Here is a 14263-nt window from a genome sequence, read left to right as displayed (position 1 = left end):
AGCGATTCTAAGGCAGTAAGTAGGAATTGGTTCAGAACCTTACATTTTATAAGCTTATTCAAGTAAACCTTGGGAAATAGTATGTCTCCTATATATAATGAGACTTCCCTTAAGATTTTGTGATATACAAAAATTAGGCCATTCCAAGGCTGCTGGGTGGTGACTGCATAGAAACGACTGACCTAAAGTCAAGAAGATCTGAGTTCAAATCCAGCCTCCGACACTGACCCTGTGAAAGTCTCTTAATACTGCTTCAGTTTTCTCATTTGTAAGATGAGCCAGAGAAGGAAATAGCAAACCACTCCAGTGTCTGTTAAGAAAACTTCAAATGGGGTCATAAGTCAGAAATGAGTAAAGTGACTGAACAAGAGGCCAGCCATTTACTGAGAGATCCTTTTTTTTTTTTTTTAAACCCTAACCTTTTGTCTTGGAATCAATACTGTGGTATTGGTTCCAAGACAGAAAAGTGGTGAGGGCTAGGCAATGGGGATCAAGTGACTTGCCCAGGGTCACACAGCTGGGAAGTATCTGAGGCCAGATTTGAACCTGGGACGTCCTATCTCTAGGCCCAGCTCTCAATCCACTGAGCCACCCAGCTCTGCCTCCTGAGAACTCTTATCTCACATCACACAATTGCCTTCATGCTTCTCACATGGAGGTGACCCTTCTTGCCAAAACAAACTCTTCCATATGCACAAGGCATTCCATTCCATCCCATCTTCTCTAGCAGATCCTTGCTAATCTTTAGTTTCTCCCTGTCTAGCTGCCTCATTGCTGTCTAAAACCATTGTCTCCTCCATTCCTCAAAATACTCCATTGAGCCATCCATCCCCATTATTCTATGTCTTGTCTCCAGGTCCAATGTCATAAGAATGCTATTCTAAATTGTCTTCCTAAGAGGGGAGGGGGGTAGAAAGGGAAGTAAAATGGGGGTGGGAACAAGGTTGACTGTTTAAAAGCAAACATTGGTGTAGAAGGAAATAGTGAAAGAAGAAAAGGCAGGAACAGGAGCAGGAATCAAAATGCTGGGAAATACACAATCAGTAATAACTCTGAATGTGAATGGAATGAATCGCCCATAAAATGAATAGCAGAGTGGATTAGAATTCAAAACCCTACCATATGGAGGAAGGTAGATACACATAGGGTGAAAGTAAGAGGATGGAACCAAATCTATTGGGCATCAACTGACAAAAAGAAGGCAGGAGTCGCAATCATGATATCTGACAAAGCCAAAGTATAAATCTTGTTAAAAGAGATAGGGAAGGTAATTACATCCTGATAAAAGGCAGTATAGACAGTGAGGAAATATCTACTCGACATGTATGCACCAAATGGCATAGCATCCAAATTTCTAGAGGAACTCAAGGACGAAATAGAAAAACTATACTAGTGGGAGACCTGAACCTTCCTCTATCCAAACTAGATAAATCAAACCAAAAAATAAGAGGTAAGAGAAGTAAATGAAATCTTAGAAAAATTAGAGTTAGTAGACATGTGGAGAAAAATAAATGGGGAAAAAAGGAATATACCTTTTCTGCAGCACATGGTACATTCACAAAAATTGACCATGTATTAGGGCATAAAAACATTGCCAACAAGTGCAAAAGAGTAGAAATAATAAATGCAACTTTCTCAGATCACAATGCAATGGAAATAATTATTAGTAAGGGAACATGAAGTGGTAAATCGAAAATTGGAAATTAAACAATACGATTCTCTAAAACCAGTTAGTTAAAGAATAAATCGTAGAAACAATAACTTCATTGAAGAAAATGACAATGATGAGACATCCTTTCAAAACCTATGGGATGCAACCAAAGCAGTACGGGGGGGGGGGATTTATATCCTTAGTTCATATATTAACAAATTAAGAAGGGCAGAGGTCAATGAATTGAGCATGCAAATTAAAAAATTAGAAAGCGGGGGCAGCTGGGTGGCTCAGTGGATTGAGAGTCAGGCCTAGAGATGGGAGGTCCTAGGTTCAAATCTGGCCTCAGACACTTCCCAGCTGTATGACCCTGGGTAAGTCACTTGACCCCCATTGCCTAGCCCTTACCACTCTAATGCCTTGGAGCCAATACACAGTATTGACTTCAAGACGGAAGGTAAGGGTTTAAAAAAAAAATTAGAAAGCAAACAAATTAAAAATCCTCAGATGAAGACTAAATTAGAGATTCTAAAACTCAAAGGAGAAATTAATGAAATTGAAAGCCAAAGAACTATTGATTTAATAAATAAGACTAGAAGCTGGTACTTTGAAAAAACAAATAAAATAGACAAAGTACTAGTCTGTCTAATTAAAAAAAGGAAAGAAACCAAATTGACAGTATCCAAGATGAAAAAGGAGACCTCACCTCTAATGAAGAGGAAATTAAGGCAATCATTAAAAACTACTATGCTCAATTATATGGCAACAAATATGGCAATCTAGGTGATATGGATGAATACTTACAAAAATATAAATTGCCTAGACTAAAAGAGGAAGAAATAAATTACCTTAACAACCCCATATCAGAAAAAGAAATTGAACAAGCTATCAAAGAACTCCCTAAGAAAAAATCCCCAGGTCTAGAGATTCACAAATGAATTCTATCAAACATTCAAAGAACAACTAATCCCAATATTAAACAAATTATTTGACAGAATAAGCCAAGAAGGAGTTCTACCAAATTCATTTTAAGACACAAACATGGTACTGATCCCAAAGCCAGGCAGGTCAAAAACAGAAAGAAAACTATAGACCAATCTCCCTAATGAATATAGACGCAAAAATCTTAAATAGGATACTAGCAAAAAGACTCCAGCAAGTCATCACAAGGGTCATCCACTATGACCAGGCAGGATTCATACCAGAAATGCAAGGATGTTTAAATATTAGGAAAACCATCCACATAATTGACTATATTAACAAGCAAACTGACAAAAATCACCTGATTATCTCAATAGATGCAGAAAAAGCCTTTGATAAAATACAATACCCATTCCTATTGAAAACACTAGAAAGTATAGGAATAGAAGGGCCTTTCTTAAAAATAATAAACAGTGTACATCTAAAACCAGCAGCAAACATCATCTGCAATGGGGATAAACTAGAAGCATTCCCAATAAGATCAGGAGTAAAACAAGGATGCCCATTATCACCTCTATTATTTAACATTGTACTAGAAACACTAGCAGTAGCAATTAGAGAAGAAAAAGAAATTGAAGGTATTAAAATTGGCAATGAGGTGACCAAGCTATCGCTCTTTGTGGATGAGATGATGGTTTACTTAAGGAATCCTAGAGAATCAACCAAAAAGTTACTCGAAATAATCAACAACTTTAGCAAAGTTGCAGGATACAAAATAAACCCACATAAGTCATCAGCATTTCTGTATATCTCTAACCCATTTCAGTAGCAATAATTAGAAAGAGAAATACCATTTAAAATCACCCTAGACAATATCAAATACTTAGGAATCTATACATAAAGGAAGATCAGTGGAATAGACTTGGCGTAAATGATCTCAGCAAGACAGTTTATGACAAACCCAAAGACCCCAGCTTTTGGGACAAAAATCCATTATTTGATAAAAACTGCTGGGAAAATTGAAAGACAGTGTGGGAGAGATTAGGTTTGGATCAACACTTCACACCCTACACCAAGATAAATTCAGAATGGGTGAATGACTTGAACATAAAGAAGGAAACTATAAGTAAATTAGGTGAACACAGAATAGTATACATGTCAGACCTTTGGGAAGGGAAAGATTTTAAAACCAAGCAAGACTTAGAGTCACAAAATATAAAATAAATAATTTTGACTACATCAAATTAAAAAGGTTTTGTACAAACAAAACCAATGTAACTAAAATCAGAAGGGAAGCAACAAATTGGGAAACAATCTCCATAACAAAAACCTCTGTCAAAGGTTTAATTACTCAAATTTACAAAGAGCTAAATCAGTTGTACAAAAAACCAAGCCATTCTCCAATTGATAAATGGGCAAGGGACATTAACAGGCAGTTTTCAGTTAAAGAAATCAAAACTATTAATAAACACATGAAAAAGTGCTCTAAATCTCTTATAATCAGAGAGATTCAAATCAAAAAAACTCTGAGGTACCACCTCACACCTAGCAGATTGGCTAACATGACAGCAAAGGAAAGTAATGAATGCTGGAGGGGATGTGGCAAAGTCAGGACATTAAAGCATTGTTGGTGGAGTTGTGAATTGATCCAACCATTCTGGAGGGCAATTTGGAACTATGCCTAAAGGGCGCTAAATGACTGTCTGCCCTTTGATCCAGCCATAGCACAGCTGGGTTTGTACCCCAAAGAGATAATAAGGAAAAAGACTTGTACAAAAATATTCATAGCTGCACTCTTTGTGGTGGCAAAAAATTGGAAGATGAGGGGATGCCCTTCAATTGGGGAATGGCTGAATAAGTTGTGGGTTCTGTTGGTGATGGAATACTATTGTGCTAAAAGGAATAATAAAGTGGAGGAATTACATGGAGACTGGAACAACCTCCAGGAAGTGATGCAGAGTGAGAGGAACAGAACCAGGAGAACATTATACACAGAGACTGATGCACTGTGGTACAATCGAAGGTAATGGACTTCTCCATTAGTGTCAATGCAGTGTCCCTGAACAATCTGCAGGGATCTAAAAAACATGATCCACAAGCAGAGGATAAACTATGGGAGTAAAAACACCAATGAAAAGCAACTGCTTGACTACAGGGGTGGAGGGGACATGTCTGAGGAGAGACTCTAAATGAACACTCTAATGCAAATACCAACAACATGGAAATGGGTTCGAATCAAAAACACATGTGATACCCAGTGGAATAGAGCTTCGGCTATGGGAGAGGTGGTAGGAGGCTGGGGAGGGAAGAAAAGAAAATGATCTTTGTTTCCAATGAATAATGTTTGCAAATGACCAAATAAAATAATGTTTTAAAAAACATGTCTTCCTTTCCTCTCGTTTATTTCCTCTCTAGTCTTGGTTGTGATCTTGTCATTGAACTGAAACTGCTCTGCACAAACACTTGTATATTACCAAATTTAGTGGCCTTTAATCCTTTTTGATTCCTTTGCAACTACTGACACAATCATCTTGTTCTCTAATGCTTTTTTAAAAAATTTTTTTAAAATATATTTTATTTGATCATTTCCAAGCATTATTTGTTAAAGACATAGATCATTTTCTTTTCCTCCCCCCAACCCCCCATAGCCGACATTTAAATCCACTGGGCATTAGATGTTTTCTTGATTTGAACCCATTGCTTTGTTGATAATATTTGCATTAGAGTGTTCATTTAGAGTCTCTCCTCTGTCATGTCCCCTCAACCTCTGTATTCAGGCAGTTGCTTTTCCTCGGTGTTTCCACTCCCATAGTTTATCCTTTGCTTATGAATAGTGTTTTTTTCTCCTGGATCCCTGCAAGTTGTTCAGGGACATTACACCGCCATTAATGGAGACGTCCATTACGTTCGATTATACCACAGTGTATTAGTCTCTGTGTACAATGTTCTCCTGGTTCTGCTCCTCTCGCTCTGCATCACTTCCTGGAGGTTGTTCCAGTCTCCATGGAACTCCTCCACTTTATTATTCCTTTTAGCACAATAGTATTCCATCACCAACATATACCACAATTTGCTCAGCCATTCCCCAATTGATGGGCATCCCCTCGTTTTCCAGTTTTTGGCCACCACAAAGAGCGCAGCTATGAATATTTTTGTACATGTCTTTTTGTCCATTATCTCTTTGGGGTACAGACCCAGCAGTGCTATGCTTTTTTTCCCTTTGGTTTTTGTGACACTTCTCTTCTGGTTCTTCTGCCTATCTCACCTCCATCTTTGGTAGATTTTCATCTACTTCATAAACCTGCTAATGGTGAACGCCCCTCATATATATTCTGAACCCTCCTTTTCTCTCTCTAAACTCTTACATCAATTCAGTGATCATCTCTGTACAGATGTTTCTCAGATTTATCTAGCCCTAATCTCTCTCCTGACCTCTTAGTCATATTTCCAGCTGTGTACTGGACTTTCTAAAATGGATGTCCCATAGATTTCTGTTTTATTTTAAACTTGCCTTCTGTTCAAGAATCCTCCACTCTTATTCTAAAATGTAGGTTTGATCCTGTTATCCCCCAAAGTCTATACACAGGAGACAGAAGGAGAATGATCTTGGGAGAGATTTACAAGACCAACCCACATCCCTTCTGTTAGGCACAAATTAATTTTAGCTAAGTACACATCAGTTTGCCTAAGTTTACCACACATTTTTTCATTTTGATTACTTGTAATGGAAAGCTATAATCTTAGAAGAATGAACAATGCCAGTAAAAACCTTTAAAGTAACTTGGGAGTCCTAATTTCCTCAAAACAACGTGCTGCTGCAACCAAAAAGGCTCCCCCAATTCTGGATGTTATTGGAGAGAAATAAAACAATATCTTCCTATTATACCAGATAGTTTCCTGCCTGTGGTTGAGTTAATGAATGTAGTCTAACTGCACCTGAAGAGGGAAAGAAAATGCACAGACAACAGGTTTTTTCAAATACGAAAAATCGGAACTTCAATTTTGAAGTCAAATCATGAAAGCTATGGATGGGGTGGATAAATCCTGATATCCTAGGAAAATGACTTGAGGGGAAACAGCTCCTTAGGGTAGGATGACCAGTTGAATATTCGATTATGATATTCCATGTGTGGATTCCTCATTTTTGAGAAATTGATGTTTGTTTTTGTGGTAGTTTTTGATGTGCAGGGTTTATAGATCAAGCATGAAAGGATCAGAGAATATCTTCAATTTTTCATATTGTAGATTAAGAAACACCTTCAGGGATATAGGCTTGTTCAAAATCATACAAATGTGAGGCAAGACAAGTAGCCCAAGTGTTCTGACTCCAAATTCACTATTCTGCCATCATGCCAATCCCAGGGTGATCATTAGAAACACCAACTTGGATAGAAGCAAAACATTGGAAATTCAGCAAAAAATTTTTTCATATGTAAGGGCTACTAGTTTTAATTAAGAATGAATCCAACCATTTTTTTGAATCTTTCACTTGCATTCCCATTTAATGCAAGATTGCTAATTCTTTGTTAAAAGCCCAGTTCTCCCCAAAAGCATTGCTAGACTGATCCTGGGCAAGTCATTTTATCTTTCCCTTAATTTCCTTCTGAACACAAATGGGATATATAGGATTTTCCCCAATAGTGAATATTTTTTTAAGAGAACAGTAATTTTTAAAAAATTTAATTTTTTCCAGTTATTAAAAAACTCTTCCTCTCACCTCCCCCTGCCATCACCAATCAATAAACCATTTATCATTAATATAAATAGTTGGTAGAATTTAGAATACCTAGAGCTGTATTGGCTATTGTGCTATTGAGTGTCTTAAGCTGGATTTAAAATCTTTCTGGCCAGTTGACACCATCTTTGGTATATCAATACTGGTTAATTTATAATTATGAAGTGAAGGATCACCAATTCCATGTATAGTATAACACTGAGGAATTAGGCCTGCCTTTCCTTCTAAACACAAATGGGATATATAGGATCTTCCTCAATGGTGAATTTGTTTTTTTTAAGGGACCAGTAATTTAAAAAAATAATTTTTTCCAGGTATTAAAAAACCTTCCTCTCACCTCCCCCTGCCATCACCAGTCAATAAAGCAAGAAAAAAGCATTGTAGCAAATACAGTCAAATAGAAGTGATGGTCAGATGGGCCAAATCAATGTATATTTTGGATAGAATTAAGTATGCAGATTCAAGAAAATAAAATACATAATTACTACAGTAATGTAAACAGAAAAAGGAACCCTAAAAAGTAAATGCTGCCAAAACAGGTCACATGAGAAGAGATGACAAGACACACCCCTTTGCAGAAGTGCATTGCACATATTTTCAGTATGTGTTGATCATGTGTTGATCAATTATACTAACTTCCCCTCTTTAATCTTAAAAAAATACTGTTTGTTCTATTGGAAAGCTCTCTGGGAAGGATACTGGGTAGGATTTTGGGATACTTAAGTATTCAAAATTAAGAGCCCTTAAGTGTTTGAAGTTGAGTACTTAAGTGAGGGGAGTTAAGAACACTTAAGGTTTAAGGTTACTTAAATGAGAACAGAAGGAGGGATAGAAGGAATAGGGGTACCTCTAGTACCTAGAGGTAATGAATGAAGTTAAGAGCAGGTAAACAAGGGGACTTCAAAGCACTAAATGAGGGGAGTTAAGACTTTAATGAAGGGAATTAAGAGCACTTAAGTATTCAAAGTTAAGAGCACTGAAGTATTCCAGTTAAGAGCCCTTAAATCTTTTAAGTTGAGTACTTGAGTGAGGGATCTTGAGAGAAAAAAAGTGATGCAAAAAGTCAAAAGTCTCCCTAACAAAATTTTTTTAAAGAAATCTATAATTCTTTGATGTAGATACTCCTTTCATTGGCATAGACCATAACTTTCCTAAAACTTCATAGATGAGTGTTTCTGTGGCTGAAAAGTTCATCATCCTGCAGTCAAAAAGTCTTTCTGAATTTAACTTGACTTGTTTAGACCACTCTGAAATGTCTTCTCTCTCCCAGATGTTATTGTCATCATCTTGTTTTTTCTTTTGGAGATTTCTCCTTCCTTTTTCCCCCTTCCCCCATCTCTTCTCTCTGTCTCTCTGTCTCTGTCTCTGTCTCTCTCTGTCTCTGTCTGTCTCTGTCTGTCTGTCTCTCTCTCTCTCTCTCTGTCCCTCTCTCTCTCTGTCTGTCTCTCTGTCTGTCTGTCTGCCTGCCTGCCTGTCTGTCTGTCTGTCTGCCTGTCTGTCTCTGTCTGTCTGTCTGTCTGTCTGTCTGTCTCTGTCTCTCTCTCTGTCTGTCTCTCTCTCTGTGTCTGTCTCTCTGTCTGTCTGTCTGTCTGTCTGTCTGTCTCTCTCTGTCTCTGTCTCTCTCTGTCTCTCTCTCTATGTCTGTCTGTCTGTCTGTCTGTCTCTCTCTCTCTCTCTGTCTCTGTCTGTCTGTCTCTCTCTCTCTCATGAATTTGCAGATTATGTTAGGGACTCTACCTTATTCACGGCTTGTCTTTTTGTTAGTTTTCTTACAAGACTTTCCATGGGAAGATTTCCTCCCCTCTTTTCTGTTACATGTTGCCTTATTCAAGATGGTACAGGGAAAGCTAGGTTTAGTCATAACAAGTCGGACATCTTTTTTTGGTGGGGGGAGCAGAATGGTAATTTAATGATGTGGAACTCCCAGTGAGGAAACTCCTACCAATGCAGGACAGCAACTATTCTACAACTTACTCTCTAATAGAGTTGCCTTAAGTTATTTTCCCAGAATCATACAGTTAATATGTCAGAGGAAGGGATTTGAACCTATCTTCCTAATTGGAAGGCTGGCCCTCTTATAAATTATAGCATATTGCCTCTTACTGGATTAAGAAGAATAGTTGGCATTTATATAGTACTTTAAGATTTGTAAAGGGCCCTTTAGACAGCTCATTTGAACCTCTCAACAACCCTCCAAGGTAAGTACTGCCATCATTTTATATATGATGAAATTGGCTTAGAGAGTTTTAAGTGACTTGCCCATGTTCTAGCTAGTAAGTGATTATATTCTTACTCAGGGTTCTGCTCATTCTAACTCTGATGCTCTTTCCACCTCAAAATCAAATGTCACATAACGTTAAATTCAAGTGAGCCAAACTCCCTTATAAAAATAAAAAAGTTTACAGAATAGATTGAAAAACAGAACCTACCGATATGTTGTATATCAGAAGCACGTTTAGTGTCAGAAAATGGACGCATACTTAAATAGAAATGGCATCACTGCACCAGCAGAGCCTTTCCAGATGGCTATTGGAGGGTGCGCCAAGCAGCAGTACACTGAAACTTCAAATGGACAAACCCACATGCCTGTTGCTCAGACCTGGATCTAGGTCAGAACTTACAGAGCTCAGATCAAGGGGAAAGTGATCAGACTTTGCTCTGGAACAGGAGAGCACTGAAAGCTTGCAGGTCTTCAATTTGAGTTGTCTCTGATATCCTGGAAGAATATAACATTCGATAGCCCAAGAAAGCAGCAAGAGGACAAGCCCACACATTTCTTCCAGAAATATACAGGCGACAGGTAGGTGACTCAGTGGACTGAGAACTAGGCCTAGAGCTAAGAAGTCCTGGGTTCAAATTTGGCCTGAGGCACTTCCTAGCTGTGTGCCCCTGGGCAAGTCATTTACCAAACCCTATTGCCCAGCCCTTAACACTCAGCCAATCCACATAGTATTGAGTCTAAGATGGAATATAACAGTTATATATTTTTTATTTATTTTTACTTATTTATTTTTACTTTTAAACACTATTTTATTTGGATATTTTCAAACATTATTTATCGAAAACAAAGATCATTTTCTTTTCCTCACCCCTTTTCAGCCCCCCCCTCAAATAGCCAACAAACGATTCCAGTGGGTATCACATATGTCCTTGATTCGAACCCATTTCCATGTTGTTGGTATTTGCATTAGAGTGTTCATTTAGAGTCTCTCCTCAGTCATATCCCCTCCACCCCGGTAGTCAAGCAGTTGCTTTTCATCAGTGTTTATACTCCCACAGTTTGTCCTCTAAATGTGGATAGTGTTTTTTCTCCTAGATCCCTGCAGATTGTTCAGGGACATTGCATTGACACTAATGGAGAAGAAGTCCATTACATTCGATTGTACCACAGTGTATCAGTCTCTGACTACAATGTTCTCCTGGTTCTGCTCCTCTCACTCTGCATCACTTCCTGGAGGTTGTTCCAGTCTCCATGGAATTCCTCCACTTTATTATTCCTTTTAGCACAATAGTATTCCATCACCAACAGATCCCACAACTTATTCAGCCATTCCCCAATTGATGGGCATCCCCTCATCTTCCAATTTTTTTGCCACCACAAAGAGTGCAGCTATGAATATTTTTGTACAAGCCTTTTTCCTTATTATCTCTTTGGGGTACAAACCCAGCTGTGCTATGGCTGTGTATCTAAGGTCAGACAGTTTTTTATCGCCCTTTGGGCATAGTTCCAAATTGCCCTCCAGAATGGTTGGATCAATTCACAACTCCACCAGCAATGCATTAATGTCCCTACTTTGCCACATCCCCTCCAGCATTCATTACTTTCCATAGCTGTCATGTTAGCCAATCTGCTAGGTGTGAGGTGGTACCTCAGAGTTGTTTTGATTTGCATCTCTCTGATTATAAGAGATTTAGAACACTTCTTCATGTGCTTATTAATAGTTTTGATTTCTTTGGCTGAGAATTGCCTATTCATGTCCCTTGACCATTTATCAATTGGAGAATGGCTTGAGTTTTTGTACAATTGATTTAGTTCTTTGTAAATTTGAGTAATTAAACCTTTGACAGAGGTTTTTGTTATGGAGATTGTTTCCCAATTTGTTGCTTCCCTTCTGATTTTAGTTACATTGGTTTTGTTTGTACAAAAACTTTTTTAATTTGATATAGTCAAAATTATTTATTTTACATTTTGTGACTCTTTCTAAGTCTTGCTTGGTTTTAAAATCTTTCCCTTCCCAAAGGTCTGACATGTATACTATTCTGTGTTCACCTAATTTACTTATAGTTTCCTTCTTAAATTAAAGTCATTCACCCATTCTGAATTTATCTTGGTGTAGGGTGTGAGGTGTTGATCCAAACCTAATCTCTCCCATACTGTCTTCCAATTTTCCCAGCAGTTTTCATCAAATAGTGGATTTTTGTCCCAAAAGCTGGGATCTTTGGGCTTGTCATAGACTGTTTTGCTGAGATCACTTACCCCGAGTCTATTCCACTTATCCTCCTTTCTGTCTCTTAGCCAGTACCAAATTGTCTTGATAACCACTGCTTTATGGTATAGTTTGAGATCTGGGACTGCAAGTCCTCCTTCCTTTGCATTTTTTCCCCCATGATTTCCCTGGATATCCTCGATCTTTTGTTCTTCCAAATGAACTTAGTTATGGTTTTTTTCTAATTCAGTAAAGAAGTTCTTTGGTAGTTCAATGGGTATGGCACTAAATAAGAAAATTAGTTTGGGTAGTATTGTCATTTTTATTATGTTCCCTCATCCCTGTGAGCAATCAACGTTTTTCCAATTGTTTAGATCTAGTTTTAATTCTGTGGAGAGTGTTTTGTAGTTGTGTTCATATAGTTCCTGTGTTTGTCTCGGCACATAGATTCCTAAGTATTTTATATTGTCTAGGGTGATTTTAAATGGTATTTCTCTTTTTAATTCTTGCTGCTGAAATGGGTTAGAGATATATAGAAATGCTGATGACTTGTGTGGGTTTATTTTGTATCCTGCAACTTTGCTAAAGTTGTTGATTATTTCAACTAGCTTTTTCATTGATTCTCTAGGATTTTTTAAGTAAACCATCATATCATCTGCAAAGAGTGATAGCTTGGTCTCCTTATTGCCAATTTTAATACCTTCAAGTTCTTTTTCTTCTCTAATTGCTACTGCTAGTGTTTCTAGTACAGTGTTAAATAATAGAAGTGATAATGGGCATCCTTGTTTTACTCCTGATCTTATGGTTTTAGATATATACTGTTTATTGGAATATAACAGTTATAAAAGAATAAACAAACAAAAAATAAATTCAGAAGACTAAAAAAAAAAGAACATTTAAGATATTGCAGAGCAAAAACAATTTACTTGGAAAAGGTAGAGAAAATTGAAGGATTATTGGAATACCTGAAAGCTATTGTCAAAAAATAAAAATAAACCCCCAAACCACAGATATCATATTTCAAGAAATCACAAAAGAAAATAACCCAGATCTCTTAGAATTCAAAGATAATGTGAGTATATCACCAAGAGGATAAGCTTGATATCTCTACTTTTCTTTGCCCTAATGTACCAGTTAAAATTAGTTTCTCTGCTAAAAGTATTATATTTTTATGAGGTTTATTTAAAGATTAAGAAATAGAGAAAATACAAAATAAGAAAGCACGTGCCTAGGAGGGCTGAAAGGCCCAATCACTTACACTACATCTTGAGAGATGCATGTCTTTGGAAGCAGAAGCAGGGAGAGAGAGAGCAGAAGGCGGAGTCAGTTTTAAAAACAATTTCTGTTCTTGGCGCAGGTGGGAATTTAGGTGAGATTAGAGGGCATCTTGGGAATTAGAGCAATCCGGGGTTCAAATCTCCATTTTTACAAAATCTTAGGAGAAAGGGGATTTTCTTTGTGAAGAGCCTATGCCTGAGAATTTCCTGATTCCTAGATTCAGTGGATTATTGACCCTTGTGCTGAATGTCATCTTAAAGATGGCATCTTTCGAAAAGGTTGGAGAGAAAGGAACTGTAAGAAATAAGACTTCCCTTAAAACAAGGGGGTTGGTCAGTTTGATGTGGGGGTGGGATGGAGCTGTCTGGCTCTCCCTTCCTTGGCTTATCCTGAAATCCATTCATTTGTTCCATCACTCCCCTGCCCATAGGTGGCTCCATAGGACTACCAATTCCTTTTACTTAAAGGAAAGGCATCTAATCTATCCTATGGCCCATTATCAGACTAATTTTATAATTACTAATGACTATGGCTTTCTTTCTTTTTTTGAAAAACTCTTATCTTCCATCTTAGAATCAATACTATGTATTGGTTCCAAGCAGAAGAGTGGTAAGGGCTAGGCAATGGGGGTTAAGTGACTTGCCTAGGGTCACATAGGAAGTGTCTGAAGTCGAATTTGAACCCAGGACCTCCCATCTCTAGGCATGGCTCTCAATCCACGGAGCTGTCCAGCTGCCCCCTGATTGTGCTTTCTTTGTGTCATTCCTCTGATTGAAAAACTATTGTAAAAGCGCCCCATTGCCTGAACGATTTAATCTCTATAGCCCTTAGTTTGGCATTTAAGGATTTAAAAAATCTGATACCAATTTTTCCTGTCATCTTTAATTTTCAATCCTCTCCAAGATGAACCCTTACTTATGTCAACAGGTATTGGCAGAGTCAGAGCTGGAGGGATAATATGGTTTTAAACTATGCTCTATGTTCAGTCATCAGTGTGACTTTATCAACTTTTTATAACATAATCTGTATCTGAGCATAAATATACATACGTGTATATGTAAGAATATATGTATATGTCAGTAATTGGATGCATCCATGATTACATCAAGATGGCTGTGGATGGAACCCCATTCATTCCTTTCCATCTTAGGCAAAGGTAAGTAATAATTTCAGGTAATGTGCTGCAGTCTACTTCCCCTAATCATGCATCTTTGCATTGTCTCTTGGGCAAGTTGCCATTTTGATTGTTTT

Source organism: Monodelphis domestica, chromosome 3 (assembly GCF_027887165.1).
Source record: "Monodelphis domestica isolate mMonDom1 chromosome 3, mMonDom1.pri, whole genome shotgun sequence".
NCBI classification, from domain to species: Eukaryota; Metazoa; Chordata; class Mammalia; order Didelphimorphia; family Didelphidae; genus Monodelphis; species Monodelphis domestica.
This window is presented reverse-complemented; position numbering follows the sequence as displayed.